At 42.3% G+C, this 13,690-nt stretch overlaps 1 protein-coding gene and 1 long non-coding RNA gene across 6 annotated transcripts in view; one reads left to right on the top strand and one right to left on the bottom strand.

Moving 5' to 3' along the window:
* The window catches only part of Dab1 (DAB adaptor protein 1), a 1,139,889-nt gene that overhangs the window by 448,206 nt on the left and 677,993 nt on the right, over window positions 1–13,690 (top strand). The gene's annotated exons all lie outside the window — the stretch shown is intronic.
* LOC125620367 overlaps window positions 12,368–13,690 on the bottom strand; it is a 27,288-nt gene continuing 25,965 nt past the window's right edge. Inside the window, exon 2 of the long non-coding RNA XR_007351980.1 lies at window positions 12,368–12,397. This is a non-coding gene — a long non-coding RNA (uncharacterized LOC125620367). The remainder of the gene's footprint in view (window positions 12,398–13,690) is intronic.

Below are 13,690 nucleotides of genomic sequence, written 5' to 3' on the forward strand. Positions count from 1 at the left end.
GCTGCATTAGCAGTACATAATTATCTTGCTATCGTCCATTGTATGATCAACATTCCAAGGAAGAGTGGCTTTGATGTATAAGCAAGAAAGCAGTCTCTGCAGATTACACTAGCTCCCCTTTGTTTATAGTGTACGCGAGAGCCAGTGTTCTTCAAGATCCTCACTATCTGGACAGTCAGATCTGGGCCTGTTTTCATTGTTCCTTTGGCTCCAGTAGGTCCTGAGGAACAAAAAGGGTATTTCAGGTGTTTTACTATTCTCCTTTTCCTCAAAGATGACACAAGTCCACCTCCACAGCTCTCACAGTAGGTAGATGTGGCAAGTCCAGGATCCTTGCACTTCAATGAACATAGGCCACCTAGCTATACTACATCTTGGAAACCAGCTCCCACTGTTTCCCAGATCCAGAATTAGAAGCATTAGAAGTTAACAGCCTTGCCTAGAGTTAGGTAAAAATGTAGGTAAAGATTTCATAAAATATTAATAAATTCTTTATGAATTTTTAAAATATATATATATACAGCATATGTTAGGAATTGGGCTGAGTTTTTTACATTAGTTATTTCATTGAACTCTTATTGAAGTGGTGGGAGGTAGGCTTTATCCAGAGGAGGTCACTCAAGGTCACGCAGGTTGATAGGAGAAGAATAAAGATTCTCTTGTACTATTATTGTCACAGAAAAAGATGGTGGTAGAAATAGTAAATAAGGCATCAGAATATCTGTAATAAAAACATCCAAAGCTCATCAGTGGGGTGCTTCCCACTCTTTGGGAGAATTGATTTTGGTTAGAAAAGGTACAGGAGGGAGGATATTTTTGAGAACCAGATACAAAAAGAATGTGATAAAAATACAATAAAAGGAGGTGAATATGGTGTCAACACCAAGGTTGTACTCATGGAGGATTTGGGATTATCCTAGGAAAACATGCTGGTTTAGCCACAAAGCAGAGAATCAGACAGGGCCTGAGCCTAAGCACGGCAGGGTCCAGTTGTGCATGAATGGGACATTCTGCCCTTGTTTTCCTTAACCCAAAAGCCCTCTGCTTGACCGAAAATCTATTTGAAATATCACGCATATTGATTTTTTTCCCCCCAGGATGGAAGTGCAGTGTTTTCTGAAGTAAAATCATCCATCCAAAATGAATACTGAGCTATCAGAATCTGCAAAGTAGGAAAGCCTTTCTGGTCAACTGAGCAGAAACAGTCTGCTTGTGGCTCAAGTCCTCTTCTTGGTCTTAGATTTCTTGATCTCCCTCCACCCTCCCATTTCAGCTCCTTTTCTCCTCCCTTTCTATCTTCTGGTTTTTGCCCAACTCCTCCATTTCTTGCCCTATATTTATGGCATAGGAAATAGAGCGGAGAATCATGATTCAAACTGCTACCTGGGTTAAGGGGCCACTAAAATTAGAATGTAACCCTTGAGGGATGGCACAGACTAGGGATGATGGAGAAGCCCATGTCTCATCTACAGGGGGCAGCAGCAGCTCAGCTTCACCTTTCTGTTACCATGTTTGGTTGTGGACTCAGTTCAGTTATGAGTTTTCCAACATTCCAAAAGAACCTAGAAATTTAGATTGGTCCTTTCTGAAAAACAATGTTTTTTAAATGTTACCAATTTTAATTCACTCCTTTTTAAAATTTTTGCAAGTTGATCATTGCCGCAGTCTGGCTGGGCACAATCAGGAGCCACTTGTCAAAAGAAACTAACTTTATTTTTAGAACCACACACGTCAAACAAAACAGCCTCTCAGGAAAAACCCTCAGAGCCTCAACTGCCACCACCGGCTTTCCACAAGCCTCTCTCTCCCCCACAAGCTTCTCTCCACCTCCCACAATCCTCCTGCTCTTGAGGCCGATTGGCTGGGTCACGTGGGCGGAGCCAAAAAAGTCCCCCAATGAACAGCTCCGTGGTCTGAAAGGGCAGCGAAACAGCCCAATGAGCATCACCGCAGAGGAGCCAATCAGCTAGATATTGCTGGGGCCGCTGTGAGCCAATCATCAGCCGGCAGCTGGAAGTTTGCTGGCAGCTGGAAGTTTGCTGGGGCCCCTTCGGCTGTGGCTCTCAACATCTCCCCCTCTCTGTTTAAACAACAAGCATGTGGCTTAGGGACCGTGCCTGCCTTAGGTTGTCCAATAGTACATATGGTCCTTAGGTTGGTACCATTGCAATTGGATCTTACCCGTCACTGACTACCGGTCCAGTATACAGCCACACCTGTGGAGAGGTCTTTGTACCAGCGGGGGGGTGAGGTTCTTTGCCTCACCTCTGTTGGCCCCCAAATTTTAGCTGGACGATCATGACAAGCAGAAGGGAGGAAGATACACCAAGCCAATTGACGGCTCCTTTTGGAAAAATTGTACCACCAATGACATCATCAGCAAAAATACCCCAACACTACCACAAGTCGCTGCACCAACAGATAGTTCACAATGCATACAGGTGAGCTCACAATGTGTCCAGGCAAGTTCTGCAAGCAGTTCAGTGATGGCTATTGTAGAAGCTGTAGATTGGTTTTATCTTTGACTTCACCAGCACTGGGATGAAGATAGGAATTCTGGCAATAATGGCTAAAGAAAAAATTATGTAACATTACAGAAGGCACTAAAAGAAAACAATTTTCTTAACAATTTACATTGTCTTCACCGGCACTGGGAGTTTGCTGGCAGCTGGAAGTTTGCTGGGGCCCCTTCGGCTGTGGCTCTCAACAGATCATAATCACTAGCTTCTAACCACTGGTCTACAACAGAAAACATAGTTGAAATACTGCTTTCACTCCTTCTAGCTGGGTGACTGAGCACATCTCTTAACCTCTCTGAGCTAACTTTCATTGACTGTCAAGTTGTATGTAAGGTATGATGTCAAGGGCCAACCTTGCTGTTTGCTCAGAGTAAATACACCATTAATAGTGATTCCATTCCCTTCCCCCAACTCCTGCCTATACGGTGACCATGGAGTTTTAGTCATGGATACAGCTGATTCCAGAGAGGCATATTCAGTGTCTATCATGACCAAGGGCTCCTGCAACATCAGCCTGAGTTCTTCCTGTAAATGATCAAATCACAAGAGCTCACAGTGTGCTTTCACCCTGCTTTGTTGAAAGCCATTTCCCCAAAATGCATTTTATGTGGGCAATGAGTCTCTATTCATGCACAATTTCACATGAAAAGATCTGCCCTTTTCATCGTACGCTTGGCTTGAATCGGCCAGCCTGCGTGAAAATATTTCCATTCATTAGCATGCCAAATGATGTCACTGGCCTGGAACTTGGGTTGACATTGCCATAGTCTCAGAGAATCCTAACACTCTCAGGATTCTCAAAGGAGGCCATCTCGTCTAACCTTCCACCCAGTGGTTCTTTAAATGCAGCTTAAACCCTCTCCCTAAGGTAGTGGGGGCTCACCATTCTGAGAAGCTGCCCTGACCACTCTAGTTATTTGAAATGTCTTCCTTGTGCTGAATTTAAATCTGAATTTCAGTAACTTCTGTCCACTGTTTTAGATCTGTTCTCCACCAATGCTGAGAGTCAATTTAGTGACATCATGGCTTGATATCTCATTAAATAACCATAATAGTGAGAACTTACATAATGCATGTCAGAATGTTCTAGATTTTCAGTGTATATTTATTAATTTAACCTGCACAAAACTCTTTAAGGCAAGTCATAAAAACATTGTAATTTTGAGAATGAGCAGACTTGAGACACACAGCAATTGAGTGGCATACCCGAGTCTCATCCTCCTGAATAGGGGAGCCAGGCAAGTGACCAAGGCAGCCTAGCCTTAGAGTCTCTATGCTTAAAATCTGCAGTGTCCTACCACTCCATGATGGGTATTATGGTTTGGATATGAAGTGCTCCCAAAGACTCAAGTGTCGAAAGCTTAGTCCCTTATGTAGCAATTTTCAGGGGTGGAAATTTTGAGAAATGATTGGATCATGAGGGCTCTGCCTTCATTAAGGGATTAGTCCATTGAAGGATTGATGGCTGAATGGACTCTCAGGAGGTGGTGAAAACTGTGGGTGGAACCTATTTAGAGGAAGTACGTCAGTTGGGGTGTCCTTGAAGGGTATATCTTACTTCTGGTCTCCCTCATTTTTTTTTTTCTCTCTCTCTCTGCTTCCTGGCTTCCATGAGGTGAGAAACTTTGCTTGGTCATACCCTTTTACCATGATGTTCTGCCTCATCTCAGGCACAGGAACAATGAGAACCAGCTGACTATGAACTGAAAACTCTGAACCCAAGAGCCCAAATAGACCTTTCCTCCTTTTAGTCACTTTTCTCAGGTATTTTGTTACAGTGATGAAAAACCTAACTAACATGATGGGGCACCTACACCAAGATCCAGTTGTTGGGCCAAGGTCTTTGATGTCACAGAGAACTTAATTTACATCTCACTTGTACCACTATCTTAAAGAACCAGCTTAGGTAAGCCACTTTACATCCCAGACCTTTAAATAAAATGATGCCACTTTTCAGGGGTCTTGAGAGTAGAATCTCTATAAAATATCTCAAGTAGTACTAGGAAAGGAGTAGAAAGGGAATACAGGTTTTTTGTTTTGTTTTTGTTTTTTTGAGTAAGCAACATTTATCAAGACCCCAGACAATGCTTAAGCAGGTTCTTACTGTTTCCTTCCATGGCAGGCTGTCCAACAACCCTTGTTCACACTTTCTGTCATCTTCTTTGGACACTCTCTACTTTTTGCTGTTCCTTTGAACGTGAAGGATATCAGTGTTAACTTGCCCAGCTAAGAATACATGGCATTCTGATGAATCTGACACCTTATTCCCTTGATTAAAGCCCCAGACTGTGCTAGCAGTCTCCTCTCTGTTCTAGATTCCTCTCCTGTCCCAAACACTACATAAGCAACTGAAGATTAATATGTGAATTTAAACTAAAGCTTTTCCGTAAAAGCCCTAGGTAGAGTGGAATTGATGGTATAAAGTTATGGAAAGGGCACAAAGAGGACAGGAAAGCATGAAGGACAGCACTACTCAACTAAGGGTGGAGTGAAGGGCATGGACCTTTTTGAGGGTGGAAGGGAAGGTGATCAGGGAAGAATATGCACAATTTAGAACCTTGGCAGGATCCAAATGTCCAAACCCAAACCTACAACCATTAAACACGTGGGAGAATGTGTAAATGCTCTTAAAATGGTCATGGGGGAATTCATAAATATGACCAAACATTCAAGGAAAAGATAAGACTGGTAAATATTATGCTTCAAAATTTATAATAAACGTACAATGCAAAGAAAACAAAAAGTTAACATATAACAAAAGATGTTGGTTATGAGATCACCAAAACTCAAACTTTTATCACATACAATAAAATTACAGAACGTACAGAGAAATATGAAATCAATGAAACAAGTCAAAAAATATAAAAATGAGTAAAGAAGGGCTGGGGATGTGGCTCAGGCCGTGGCGTGCTCGCCTGGCATGCGTGCAGCCTGGGTTCGATCCTCAGCACCATACACAAAGATGTTGTGTCCGCCGAAAACTAAAAAATAAATATTAAAAATTTCTCTCTCTCTCTCTCTCTCTCTCTCTCTCTCTCTCTCTCTCCTCTCTCTCCTCTCTCTCTCTCTCCTCTCTTAAAAAAAAAGAGTAAAGAAAATGCTCAGATAATTCACCTAAGAGAAATCCTAGATGCCTAGCAAACATATTTTTGGCCTTAGGAGTCTGGGGAAGTCAAATCAAAATAACAATGAGAAATAGAACTTATCATCCATCAGACTAGCAAACATTTAAAGGTAGGCAAGATTGAGAAGTGGTAAAGAAATAAAGGGGAATCATCATATTCCAAAAATATAGAGAGATATATTCATTGAGAATATACCTGCAGTTTGGTCATCTGACGGCATAAATTCCTATGATCCAAGAATTCTGGGGGGGTAAAAATTGTGCTGTGTTGTGTTAGTCAGCTTCCCATTGTTGTGACAGAATACCTAATGTAATTCACTTATTTGTTTTGTTACTTTAGGTTTTTGTTTTTTTTTCAACGTGATTTCAGAGGCTTCAGTCTATGGCTGCTTGGTCCTGTTGTTTTGAGCCTGTGGTAGAGCAGTACGCCATGGTGGGAACATGTGGCAGAAGAGGTCTCTTCACCTCATGGAAGCCAGGAAGCAAAGAGAGAGACAAGAAGGGGCCATATCTCAATATCCCCTTCAAGGGTACTAATACTTAAAGGTCCCACAGTGACCTAACTTTCTTCCACTAGGTCCCACTAAGGGTTCCATTACCACCCATTAGGGCCCCAGTCTGGGGACTATGCATTTAACACATACAGTTTTGAGGGACACTTTCAAACCATTGTTGTGTGTGTGTGTGTGTGTGTGTGTGTGTGTGTGAGAGAGAGAGAGAGAGAGAGAGAGAGAGAGAGAATATACAATCCCAGGAGAACAAAAGCTCATATAGAAGTTATATCAGGCTGATGAGTGTGGGTATGGATACAGGGTAAAGTTTCTTGGTTTTCTTTCCTTAGAATTACTGTAGGATAATCTGAGCTCTGTTTATTATCATGAAAAGTAGCATGACAATGCAAATGGTTTCTGATTATAGGCTCACAATCCTCAGAGCCACTAATAGGGTATTTTATTTTGCTACAAATCAAATATAAGATATTAAGCTACAGAAAATTCCACCTTTATACACTTAAAGCTGTTTAATAAAACTTCCAGTTAACATTGTGAGCATCTACGCCCATCTTGGGTACTGGGTTTTGTAGAGGGGCCACATGGGTAAACAACTGCCTTGGGAGTAGCGGACCAAAATTAAATTTTATTGATCACATTCTTTAGCCTCCAAATTTTTTCTCTAGGTCCACTTTTGTAAGTATTTCCTGAAAATATACATGACAATCCCTCATGTACAAATAGATGTATTGAAATTAAGTAATTTGCCCAAGGTCATTGTCAATCAGTAAATGACAGGGGTCAGACTCAGATTTTCTGATATGAGGTTCCATGTAGGTAGACACTGGAGGATCTAAGACAAGTGAGATTAGTGTCCCTTAGAAATGTACAGTGTTCTATGAAAAGCAAAGTCTTCCAACTTTTGGTGTTTGTCCTTGAAACTGAGAAAGAAAATTGTAGGTGGAACTAATAGTCTTTGGATGGCAGGCCTGCCTACCATTTAGCTTCCGTCCCCACTGGGCAGGAACCGTGTCATCAGCTGTAGTTTGCTCTGTGCAGAGGGTGTGGGCACTTAAATGGAGAGTGCCCTAGGAGCACGCTCGGCACCTGTGGTGAGGAATCATAGTGGGGAGGTCTGTGAGTGCCTAATGGTCTCTTCTGCATTCAGGGGACACACATGCCCCCTGGAGAGCTCAGGAAGTGCTGAGGCACAAAAGGCAGGGGAATCCAGACACCCAATGTTATATCTTTCTCATAGTTTCCTTTGTGACTTAGCCAAAATTACCTTTCTGATCCCTAAATCACATGTACTTAAGATGATTTCAGTTAACTTATCAAAATATTTGAGGAACTAAAGGAACAGAATATTACAGGTAATATAGTCATTTTGAGCATTTTTCTAGTTGTCCCTCTTGATCCTGAGGCAGCCACACGAAATACAAAGGAAAATTCTTTTTTTTTTTTTTTTTTTTTTTGGAGAGAGAGAGAGAGAGAATTTTTTTTAATATTTTTTTTTTTTTTTTTTAGTTTTCGGTGGACACAACATCTTTGTTTGTATGTGGTGCTGAGGATCAAACCCGGGCCGCACGCATGCCAGGCGAGCGCGCTACCGCTTAAGCCACATCCCCAGCCCCAAAGGAAAATTCTTAACATCCTCATCCTGCAAAGGAAGAAAGTTTCCTAACATTCTAGTGTGTGTCTCTCTGGTCACCAGAGGTGTTCATAGGCTGAAGAGTACACACAAACGCTGACAGGATTCTCCACCAAGTACACCCAGTGCAGTGGTCTAACAATAGCCTCCTACGTGTCAAACACCTATATGCCCTACTCCCAGAGGTGATGTTGGGGAACCCAAGAGTGGCCTTGATCTCAGCCAAGGTACTCTTTTTTAAAGGGTAGAGTTTTCAATAAACATTGAACTTCATGAGGATCTTTTATCTCAGAACAGCCTAGGAGCAAATGAGGGCAGGTCATGGAATGTATTGCTAATATATCACCAATAACTGACATGGGCACCAACAGGGGCCCAGGCACATCCTCAGGTATACAGCAGCATGCACTCAAAGGTGTAGAGAGGGCATACTCTGATTTTTAATTCTCAGTGCCGAATCGGGACCCTCTTGCCAGAAATTCATGATGCCCTTGCTTCTATACCTTCACAGTGGTGATTCTTGCTGTCCCAAGTACCATCCTGCAAGGCTTTGACTTCCCATTCCACTGTCCTTGTCCTTCAGACATCAGTCTTCTGATCATTCCTTGGGGAAGCCTTCCTGGACCTCCAACCCCCAGATCTGATGGTGTCAGCACATGCTCCCAGGGGACCCTCTGTACCTGTTGTGCCAGATAACATATCACACAGGTACTCAGTGTCACCTGTGCTGGAGCCCAGGCAACAGGCCTAGAGAGAACCCAAGAAATTCTCAAGTATAGTGGCCCATGTTTGCATTTTTACACAGACTTGAGTTTCTGCTGCTGGGGCTGTCCTATAGGCCTCTCTCACATCCGTTATCATATCAGTATCTTAGGGGAAGTACTTTAGGGCTCAGTGTGAGCTGATGGTTCCTCCCTATTATTTCTCACTGAGACCAACCAGGGTCAGGGTGATTTCTCTGGTTTTGCTCTGTCCTGTATCAAAATGTTCCCACATTTTGATAGAAAACCATTTTTTCTCTCAATTTATTTCTTAACATTGTTTCTAAAACACCAAGTGATCTTTTAATATTTTTATTTTACAGTGTACTACCTGCTTTTCCCCATCTGTAATAGTAAGAAGACAAATCTCCAAAGTCTTTCCCAGTCTGATATTCTGAGTCTGTGAAACGTTCACTTAGTGGTTTCAGGAGCTCAAAGAAACAGTCTCCTATTTTTAAGTGGCTACCACCTAAGGGTCACATAAGGTATACTGAACAATGCCATTGCCCTACTTTCTTTGCTTCTACTTCCGACCTGCTCTAGGTAGTGGAACCTCTAGCCTCAGGGACCTCATACAGGATTAGTGCTCCTGTGGAGAGCCCATACAGACTGCTTGATGAAAAGGGTAACGTGGGAAAGTTTACAGTGATTAGAATCTATTTGCCTTCACCTCATCTTATTACAGATTATACTTGTATATTAACTTCATAATTCTATGATTACCAAGGAGTTCAGCGGAGGTCCTCGGTCTCTTCAATTCTAATTAGCCTTGACCAGCTGAGCTCAGGCTGGACTGAACTGTCACTGCTGAATTTCCCACTGGCAGTGGGAGTGAGGATGCATCCTGGGAACCCTGCATACCCTGGCTGTAAACAATTTGCCTAACACGTGGACTTGCACAGACGGAACCCACACACCAAGCCTGAGAAGCAGCCTGCTTTCTCCCCATTTCCTCACTTACCTGAAAAGTGGGGGCGTGTTATTTAGTAGATGGAATTGATACTATTTACTTATGAAAACAGAATTTAAATTTAGACATTTTGAAAGGCAGAATGGCATCGTGGTTCTTGTATATATTTTTTTGAGACAGATGGGCTATGCTTTAGGCTAGTGATTAATTTTGAAAGAGTTACCTAAGCTTTCTAAGCTTTCATTTATTTACCTACCAGGAGAATAACAGTAGCACCCACATCGTAGGACTGCTGTGAGAAAAAAAAAAGAAAGAAAGAAAGAAATAGAATATAGGGAGCATCCAATACTTGTTAGTTTTTAGTGTTGTTAGTATTAATAATTAGGGTCTTGCTGAGGCATGGTGCCATAGCAGGGGGGCAGGAAAAGAATGATTATTTCACAAAGAAGGAAGTGAAGCCAGTTAGACATGACTTCACACCCTCTATAGATGTTACCTTACCTTTGTTACCTTACCTTGAGCAAGTCTGCAGCATTCAAGAATCACCTCCGTCCCTCAAACTATAAGAAGTAGTGCTTACTGTGCTGTGGGATTGGAGAAGTCTCCCAGAGGTAGTGTGGGCTCATTTGGTCTTGGTGAATGAGTCCCTCCTTCCATGTCCATCTGGATCTTTAAAGTCAAGTGTAAGTGTCACCTCCTCCATGGTACCTCCCTTCTCCCTCCTGGCTGCCCCGAACGTTGTTAGTATTCTCTGTTCAATTCTGCAAGCTGTCTATACTGACAGGTTTGCCGAAAGATGTATATAAAAAGGGGAGGTTTTGTAATTTCTCCATTGGCTTCCTACCTCACCAGCACATAGCCTGGTGTCTGCGATACAGCCCCACTAATCATGATTGCTGGCCTCTGCCATGCACTTACTGTATACAGCACTACTCTGAGCTCTGTGCTTCCAACAATTGACTTAACCTCCTAACAGCTCTATAAGGATGCTGAGGTGGCAGTTGAAGAACTTGCCCAAGAAGATTCAGTAGCCATGATTTGAACCCAAGCAATAAGGCCTCAGAAACTTTCTTCTTTCCCATCTTGTAATTCCATGTGTTTGCTGAACAACACTTCACATGTGTGACCTAATTGAATTTTCACAATACCCTGATGTGGCTTCTATTCTAACTTCATGTTATTAATGTGTAAACCAAGGTCTAACACTTTTATATATAACTTGCTTCAAAACTAGTAAGTGGCTAATAAGTGGCCAGTAAGTGGCCAGTAAGTGGCCACAGTGTTAATAAAGCTTGTATCTCCAGAGCCTGGGATCTTATCTACTAACTATTCTAGTATTTCCAAAAGGGTGACACTGCAACCCCAGTGAAGAAATGATTTTTAGGGGGCTCGTGGAGGAACATATATTTAGTAGTTGTGTATCTATTTTATTTATTTATTTTTTTAACCATTTAATTTTTTTTAAATTTTTTATTGTGGGTTGTTCAAAACATTACAAATTTCTTGACATATCATATTCGACACTTTGATTCAAGTGGGTTATGAACTCCCACCTTCACCCCATACACAGATTGCAGAATCACATCAGTTACACATCCATTGATTTACAAATTGCCATACTAGTGTCTGTTGTGATATTGCCTTTTTCATCCCGTATGCTAGTAATTTGAGTTCTCTCTCTTCTTCTCTTCGTTAGCATGGCTACTGTCTCTTATACACATCTACCATGGGGGCAAGGGTGACGAATAGGTCTGAACAGGCAGGTGGCACCCAATGTTTGCAACCAGAACAGAGTGCAGCAGTCTAGAACTTGGGTTCCAGGCTGCTTGGCTGCTTTTGAATACTTTTCTACTTCTGAGGTATGTGCAATGACACACTTACCTTTTCCTGTCACAGTTTCCTCATCTAGTAAATGATCACCATAGAAGCTTCTGCCCAGAGGCTCTTGTAAAGATTAAATGAGCTAATGTGCATAAGCCACTTAGGACCATGCTCAGTACCTACCCATGTGCTGTATTACCCTTTAGCTCTTATAATTCATCTGGGTTACCACGGTGAGTTAGAAAGGTGAGTGTACCAAAGGCTCTTTGGAACATGTGTCTGTCTGGCACCCACTAAACCTTGATGTTGTTTCTCTTTCTCTCTGACACAACTGTGACATGATCCCTATGAGAAGAGAGATAATAGGGAAAGAGAAGGAGGGAGGAGGAGGGTGATCACTCTTTTATTCTCCCCTCACACAGTCTAGCTGCTGTTCTTGTCTTTACAACATCAGGACCTGTGACCCCAAATCCTATGAACTGCAAATATCTACACTTATCCCCCTTGACTTCTGCTGAGTTGGATCCAGAGTGGAGGAGCAGGTCACCCTAAAGACCTGGCTTTGCCAGGACTATGATTCCCCTGATTGCCTCACCTCCTTGCCTTGGGAACAGACACACTAATAGCTGAGGACCTTGAGAAAGGAGCCCTGACTAGGGGTCAGAACCATGCTTCAATCCTCACCCGTCCTGTGTGAGCTGTGTGACCTGGACCAAATGACAGTTCTTTTAACTGCTGGTTCCTTAGCTAGAACACGGAGACTTGAGTATGATGGATTATTTTGAACATAGAAGGGAATAAAAGGTCAAAGCTAGGAACAATAGTGGATTGGGCAATGGATGAGCACTTGAAAAACCTATGTAGTAGTTTCAATTCTTGTATTGACTAGCACTGTCACTGTGACAAGTCAATTCATGCTCCTGGCCTTCAGTTTTCCCATCTGTAAAATTTCAAGCTGGTTTATAGTCACATGTAGGTAGATGTGAAAGTGCCTTTTGCAAATGATGAGATATATTTGAAGAAATTATTAACATCATGCTCTGATTTTTGAATGCTAATCATACTAATTGGGTGCTAGTGTTTTTTTTCTCTCTCTCCCTCTCCCTCTCTCTTTCTCTCTCTCACACACTATACGACTAATGACTTATATACTGTCTGCACATTTTGTGTGTGGCTCCATCAGTCAGAAGTAGTGGGCTAAGTGCCAGGAACTGGTCTCTTTGCTGTCTGTACCTTCAGTCCATACCCTGGCAACTCGGAGTGCATTTCCTTCATTATTTATACTTAAGAAACTCCACGTAATCATTGGAGTTCAAAATTTGAATAGATTGCCAGACAGCTTGTTAAATTATTTATTTTAATGGGCTTATTTCTGTAGTGGGTAATTTTCTTTTCCTATGTGTTTCCACTGTATCAATAATGGGAGGCAATTATTGATTTCTCTAAAGCCATTACGTTCAATGAATTGTTCAATTATTTTTATGATTTCAGAGAGAGAAAGATGCAAGGTAACTACTCTTGACAGTTGGAAACAACTTTCTAGAAAGAGGATAATGCCCTAACTTGTAAAAGAACACAGGTTAAAAGGAGTGGCAAGGGCTACATCTCGTGTGCATGTGTAGCCCACAAGATCATTTTGAGGTTTTATGGTGCTACCTCCTGAGCATTATGTTTAGGGAGCTGTCTGCTAACACATATTTGTGATAGTTTACCCATTGATATTGTCAAGCTACTATAAATCCAGATGGATAATAAACACATAACAGTCTTCAAGGATAAATATCACTAGATAATATCATGTCCATTTCTGGTCTTAAATCTCTGAGGCTCTCCATTGTCTACAGAATAAAGTTCAAAGCTCCAGGCAGACAAGGACAGTCCACACCTCTGTGACCCTGACTTTAGACCTGGTGTCCTGCCACCTCCCTGGCTGGGAATGATCACTTGCCTCTTCTGCCACTGTCCTTTCACATGCTGGGGATGCAGGGAAGTGTCACACACAGCTGCCCAAATCATCATCCCTCACCTGCTTTCTCATACCCATGATGCCACCATTCTGTCATTCACTTAAGAGTTCTTTAAAACACACTTTCTAACTCCAGCCTCCTCTTCAGCATTTACATGAGTGAAATCACATATTTCAGAATCTAGTCATATTTTTTTAGTGTGACTGGATTTTTAAGATGACTAGTACACATTAAAATAGATACACAAGGAACCGCCACCCGTGCCCACAGGGTGAGCAGACCAGTGATCAAACTGCAGATCAGGCCCAGGGGTCCGCAGGCGTGGTAGGAGGGGCAGGGCAGATCCGCCGCCCGCGCCTCCAAGGTAGGCAGACCTACAACAGACCGGCGGATCAGGCCCAGGAGCCTGCCGGCGTGGTACAAACACCACCCTAATTGGAGTAGTG

This window comes from Marmota marmota, unplaced genomic scaffold (genome assembly GCF_001458135.2).
Source record: "Marmota marmota marmota unplaced genomic scaffold, marMar, whole genome shotgun sequence".
NCBI lineage: Eukaryota > Metazoa > Chordata > Mammalia > Rodentia > Sciuridae > Marmota > Marmota marmota.